This window comes from Xyrauchen texanus, chromosome 25 (assembly GCF_025860055.1).
Source record: "Xyrauchen texanus isolate HMW12.3.18 chromosome 25, RBS_HiC_50CHRs, whole genome shotgun sequence".
NCBI classification, from domain to species: domain Eukaryota; kingdom Metazoa; phylum Chordata; class Actinopteri; order Cypriniformes; family Catostomidae; genus Xyrauchen; species Xyrauchen texanus.
Window position 1 is genome coordinate 21928238 of NC_068300.1, and position 6612 is coordinate 21934849.

Sequence of the window (6612 nt, forward strand, 5' to 3'; positions counted from 1 at the left end):
CCCTCCATCGGGGAACGGAGGTTACATACGTAACCTAGACGTTTTCCTGTAAAAATATCTAAAAATCCTCAAAACAAGATCAGTTAGATTGATCTCGTTTTAGAAACAGCACTGCATAAGATATTTAGTTTTTTCAGAGAATGTTTTTTTAACGTGTAAAGTTTTTTTTATATGCATTATTTGCACTATGCACAAGTGTTTACATTAACAATGTATCATTGTAATCTCTTTAAGACTACGGCTGTTCAGCATTTTGTTTTGGTGGATGAGTGCATATTCATGACTTCACTGCTTCTTTATTAGAATTCAGGGTTTTTTCTGATCAACAGCTGACTGTAGAAAACAGAAAGGAAGTTAAGAGAGACATTATCAATGACAAATGGAATGACAAACCACTGCTCTACAGAGACACTCTACAGTTCAGCTAGACAGTTTCTTTTTCAGTTCCCGCATAGATTAAAAGAGCACAGTTTGCTTAGAGCAAACAAAAAATGTGCAAGACAAAACAAGCGAATGTATTTGTCATTAATGTTGCCATTTAAAAGGTTTTAGGTTGTTTTGTACTTAGACTTTTATTTTTTGTTTTATTTCTTTACTTACCTATTGTATTTTTCTCTAGAGCTTAGGGTTTATTTTTTCTATTGGTAGTAAGGTACTGTGTCACTTTTTCACTGAATTTGCCCAGGGAAAAAGATATGATAAATGAGGATACATTGACCTTTTGTGACAACATGCCCAAATAGCAAGGTAAACCTACACCACTGAAACCAGTGGTGTAGGTTTCATGTGAAAATTGGGCAGGATACCACCATAACAAAATGTATGCCTCTTAAATTCTAAGCCTGCATTTAACAGCCTATAATAGGCCTTTCAGCTAAATGTATAAAGTAAAACACTTATGTGGCACAAACCAATTCATGAAACAACAAAATTGGAAAAGTTAACATGCAAAAATACTGTTGTGCCAACAAATATGTATTACATTTATAATATTTAAAACACGTGACATCCTGACCTGATTTTTTTCACCCTTTCAGTTGCAGCTGCCTCTATCACTTAAAATAAAATGCAAAAATGATTCTCCACAAGTCTTAACAGAAATTATCACACTAAGATGGTGTTGACGTTGAAGCTCTGACCACACACTCCAAAAAATATTTTTGCCTATTTTTAAAATATATCAATTTCAATTAAATAACAAATTTCTTTCTAATTGAATTGAATAGTCTTGAAGAACATGTAATTAATAAAACTTGCATTTTGTAAGATTTGTACATTTTATTTTGTTAAAGATTAGGCTATTCAATTAGAATGGATGCATCTTGAAAATGCAGAGTGCAGAGACAAACATTGTTTGCTTGAAAAATATAAAAATTACCAGAACATGTGTCCTACTATTGCACCTACCATGAGTAGGATGTGGGAAAGGAGTGATCAGAGTTATAGCTGACCATGGCATTGTCTGATTTATTAAGAGCAAAATGAGGACACAACTTTGATAGGCAGTTTTTTTATGGAAAATATAATTTAAAGTTTAATTTATGTATTGTTTGATATCTTAAAGATCCATACCTTTAAGCTGGTTGATATGTTTATGAATTTGCTGCATTTTTAAATACTTTGTTTAGCAGGTTTAACATTGTGACCTCTTTCCGGGGACAGGTTAGTTTACATGCACTTCCATGTATAGAGCATGCATTTTAAATAATGATAATGAAATTAATTTAAAATATAAGTAATACATGCCCTGAGTACATTGCCTTTCGATTTTTTTTCAGTGTTTCTATTATTATGAAATTCTTGATTATGGCTGTAATTTGATCTAATTCATGTTATTAGAAAACTAATTTGCAAAAGAATTACAGCAGAAGAACAATACTGCCTGCTACTCTTTCTCTGTTTGCCACCTCAAAGGAATGCATATTAAGTCATTCTCAAGTAGGTGAATTATTTGCATTACACTGACCACCAAATAACTGATCAACAAATTTACAGTTGATTGATTGATGTCAATAAACATGTGCTGTTTATAATTCAGTATTAACTTTAAAAAAATACTAAATTAAACTGTCTATAGTCTTTTTATCTGACCTTTCAGTGGAATTTATACTATATCACAGCATTGGAATTCTGCTTTCTTCCTTGTCTCATTCAGTCTGGTCTGTAATGATGCAGACATTCATGCAGAGAACCAGACCATATCAGAGACAATGCCTGGGAAAGCTAATAACATACCATTTAAATCAACAAAATGGGACAGGAGGAGTCTCCCTTTAAACCCTCTCTACGTCCACCTCTCAAAAATGTAGAGGTGTCTGTCTGAGCAGTCCAGTCCTGGGGTGTCAAATGGAGATACCGGGAGCTCTATAGCCCAGGAATGAGACTCCTTTTATTTGTGCATCGTATCGGCATCATAAATGTCCTGTTTCCTATTGTGTGGGAACTCATCTTGGACATGGTTCCTGTGGATGCTGACACTGGTAGCCAATAAGTGGAACATGGTCTCCCATGGGGTAGGAGTCTGGCATTCCTTGAATTTCCAGTCGTCTGTGCTGCAACAGGCATGTAAGACTGGTGTACTCATCATTGATTGTGTATGGATGTTTCGCCTGGTGTGAAAACACATGTGTGACCTTCAATGGAATGTCATTGTTTTTCCTGACCTGTTATTTGAGTATTTTTAATGACATCCAAAACTTTATTACCACCCTTCATGATGTGTTTTTGGCTAAATTAATTTCACAAACACACACACCTATGGCATTGCAACCAAAGACACGTTTTGTTGCATGAACTGATTTATCCTTTCTCAGTTTTCCACGAATCTAGTAAATATTGTTGATAGTATGGCGTAAACGTTATGCAAGGAATGTTGGGGCAACGATTCAGTTGACAGCCGCTTGTCATGGTGGGTATGTTCCGCAGGTGAAGAATTTGTCTTGTACAGTGAGAAGTTGGTTCTCACAGCCTATGTTTGCTGTTTAGCTGGTGTGAATTCTTCTCTCAGCATTCTGATGCCCTATAGGGTCACGGTGAGATCAGCCCTTCCTCACAAACTCTTTAACAGTCTCTCTTTCTCTTCCTCTGTTTCCACACACACACACACACACACACACACACACACACACACACACACACACATAACCAGAGTGTAATAAATAGTGTGATACCTACATCTAATCTAATAATACACATATAGCGATTTAAAGGATTTTGAGCTCTAGTACAAATGAGTCCTGAAAGAATGCAAATGTAGCAATCATTACTGAAAAAAAAAATACACAAAATAAATATAGATTTCACTGATAGCTGTGATGTATCACAATACAAAATAAGTCACAGGTCTTATCTGAATGGGTTGTAGACAACAGTGGAAAAACAATGCTAAATGTAATAAGTTATTATCGGTCATCCAGCCATTCACCAGTGGATTATTAAAGTCATGGCATGGATTTAAATACATTTATTATGAAATACGTATTTCATATTTTCCATAATCCTGCACACTATGCATCATTTTGGTCACACATTTACGCATACATTTACACAAGCAGAAGCCTTTCTATTGATGCAGGAGTTCCTATTAAAAGATATGCAAATATTGCTACCTAACTTGGTTGATCAGTCCCACCAGGATTTTGTGGCACTTTTTTATTATTGGCTGCAATAATAATGGCTCAAAAACCAATTTGCAGCAAAAACTAATAAAATAATCATAGTGTACCTGTGTAATTTGTCAGTGATGGTATAAGTGTAATTACCTGTAAATATTTTAGAGTATAATAACAGAATATACAGTTTGCATGCAAAAAACAACAAATACACACAAAAATACCATACATTTAATAGGTGACAACTGTGATTCAATGAAAGAGACTTCATTATTTTTATATTAAACTTTTATCTGCCAAGAAAAATTTGGTAAGGTTAAAAAAGTAGACCTACAATAGAACTGTAAACTAAAAACACAAATGGTTAAATACAGGACTTTAGCGATTATTACATCACTTGATCGCTATCATTTAATATAACAACGATTATTTGCAATAACTGCAATTATTGTGAATTTTTTCATTTCTTATCAAATTTTAGAGTTTGAAGATTAAATGCTGGTTTTGATTTACATGAGCCGTCTTAAATCTCGAAAGTTTAGACAAGGATTTTGATACTAAACTTAATAGGATTCCCTGTCAAGCATCTTGGCTCTGAATTATGGGACGTCATCATTTCAACCAAAATACGGGATGTTGTGGCCAATACGGGAGAGTTGGCAACCCTATGTGGAGATTATAGAAATTTGACAGTGCCGTTGGATATATCTTGACTGCATCAAGCTTTTTCGAGCATTTGTTTTGCTGCTGTCACGCATGGAGAAACGCGATCAGATTATTTACATAGAATTATACAAAATTGCAAGTTTCCACAAATAATGCAGAATTTTCCGTGATTATAAATTGTGAATTAATTCAGACCAGTTGTTAACACATTTGACCCATTTGTGTGTGTTTGTGTGTGTGTGTGGGGGTGGGTGGGTTTGGGTGGTTTAAATTGACTTTTTTTTAGGTTACAAACTGGTAATTACAAGGGTATTATGCTAGAAATGTGGTTTATGAGGACATTTCCGGTGTCCCCATTATTCTAATCGCTTAAAATTATACTAAACGATGTTTTATTGAAAATGTAAAAAATGCAGAAAGTTTTTGGTGAGGGTTAGGTTTAGGGTAGGGTTAGGGGATAGAATGTATAGTTCGTACAGTATAAAAATTATTATGTCAATGTAGAGCCCTCATAAGGATAGCCGCACCAACGTGTGTGTGTGTGTGTTTGTGCACATGTTGTATTGTGTTGCAGAGTAACTAAAGGCCATCAAAGCATGTTAGGTTCCTGACGCGCTGCTCTAGCACAGGAATCTCCCAAATCAGTCATACAGCAGGAGGTAAGCAGCACATTATTGGTTTGCACTCTTTCTCAGGAAGGTAGGCAGGTCTCCTACCCTTTACTTTAATATGTTCGACAACAGGGACCTAAGCTTGCCACAGCAGTGTAACTCTCTCTTCCTTTTAATTAAATATGCCCATGCTGACAGCGAAGACCTTTACACTTTTTTTATTCAATGTATTTCTCTCTGTTTTCGGATGTCTATATCATAGGCTGAATTCTTTAAAAACGAAAGTCTGTCAGTCACATGTGTATATACTGTAAGAACTTCCCAAGTTCCTAAAACATGTGTATACATATACTGTGCCTTGTCAGGTAGAAATATTTCAAGGGAGAGAATATCATACTGTCATAAGTCCACAACATCATTATTGAGCTCAAGAAAACAGTTTCTATTTGTTGTTAAGGTCCCTATAAATGCAGAGAGTATGAGAAACAACTATTTTCTTGGCTTTGTGTCCCAAAGTAAATGATTACCCTGGATGATTTAGGCTTTGTCACACATTTGACTATGTGCAATTAGGAGTGGAGCCGCTAGGAGCCTGAAAACCTGCTGAGCCTGGAACTGCTGTCCAACCACACACTATTGTAACAATTCAGACATTAGACACTCTCAGCAGCGTCCTCCTACAATATCACTAAGCCCTGAGAGATCTGTACGCCCTTATTGACCACATTTCTCAGAGACTGTAAAACTCCAGCGCTGGTTAAAAATCTGTTTATAACATATATTTTATATATTTTTACAATTATTTGCTTTGTCAAATGGCACATGATGTGCCATCATGTTTCCAATAAACTGAAACTGCAAAAGTGCTTTGAGTAAACTAGAATGATTTGTCGTTATAGATATATAGCTGCTTTATTAAGTTTACGTAGTGACATTGCACTAGGTGTAAAATACACAGAAAATAAAGTCAAACTGCACCCTTAAGTGTTGCTGCAACAGTGTAATGTGTAAAGACAATGTGGATGAGTTTTTATAACGTCCCAGTTTTGATTTCTCCTTTTGTCCTACTTTTCCAATCCTGTCTCCACTCTTAATATTTCCTTTAATCCTACTTATAATAATTAGTTTTATTATTTAGTTTTAAATAATTTTTTTTTTTTTTGGACATGGTGGGAAGTTTCATGTGGGTAAAATTAACCATGCTTTTACTATAGTAATATTGTAGTAACCATGCATTTTGCCCATAGTTTTAATGCAATTAACCATGGTGTTACTTCAGTATGTGGAGTTAATATAGTAACCATTTTCAATTTTGTGATTTTACTACAAAATGACAGTAAAATACAGTAGTAAAACCATGGTAACTTTTTGTAGGGTTAGGTAAGAGTTAGGTTTATGTGTAGAGGTTGGTGTAAGGTGTCTGTGGGACTCCAAAACTGAGAACACTGAGAAAACACTGAGGTGATGCCTCTATAGACCTGCTTCATGTGATGTCACTGTATGACCGCGCCACCATGTTTGTGACCAAAATTCCATAGATCTTCAATGTGCTATGCTGTGGGATGTGGAACAAGTCAACAAAATTTTGGTTTCTGTTTATAAATCATGAAAAGAATATACTGCTGTTTAATTACCAGAGCCAAAATTTAGTTTTTCTTTCAATAAAGTTTGATCTTTTACGTGACATGGCTTCATTTGACCAAAGTCAAGTAGCGGTGAAAGGG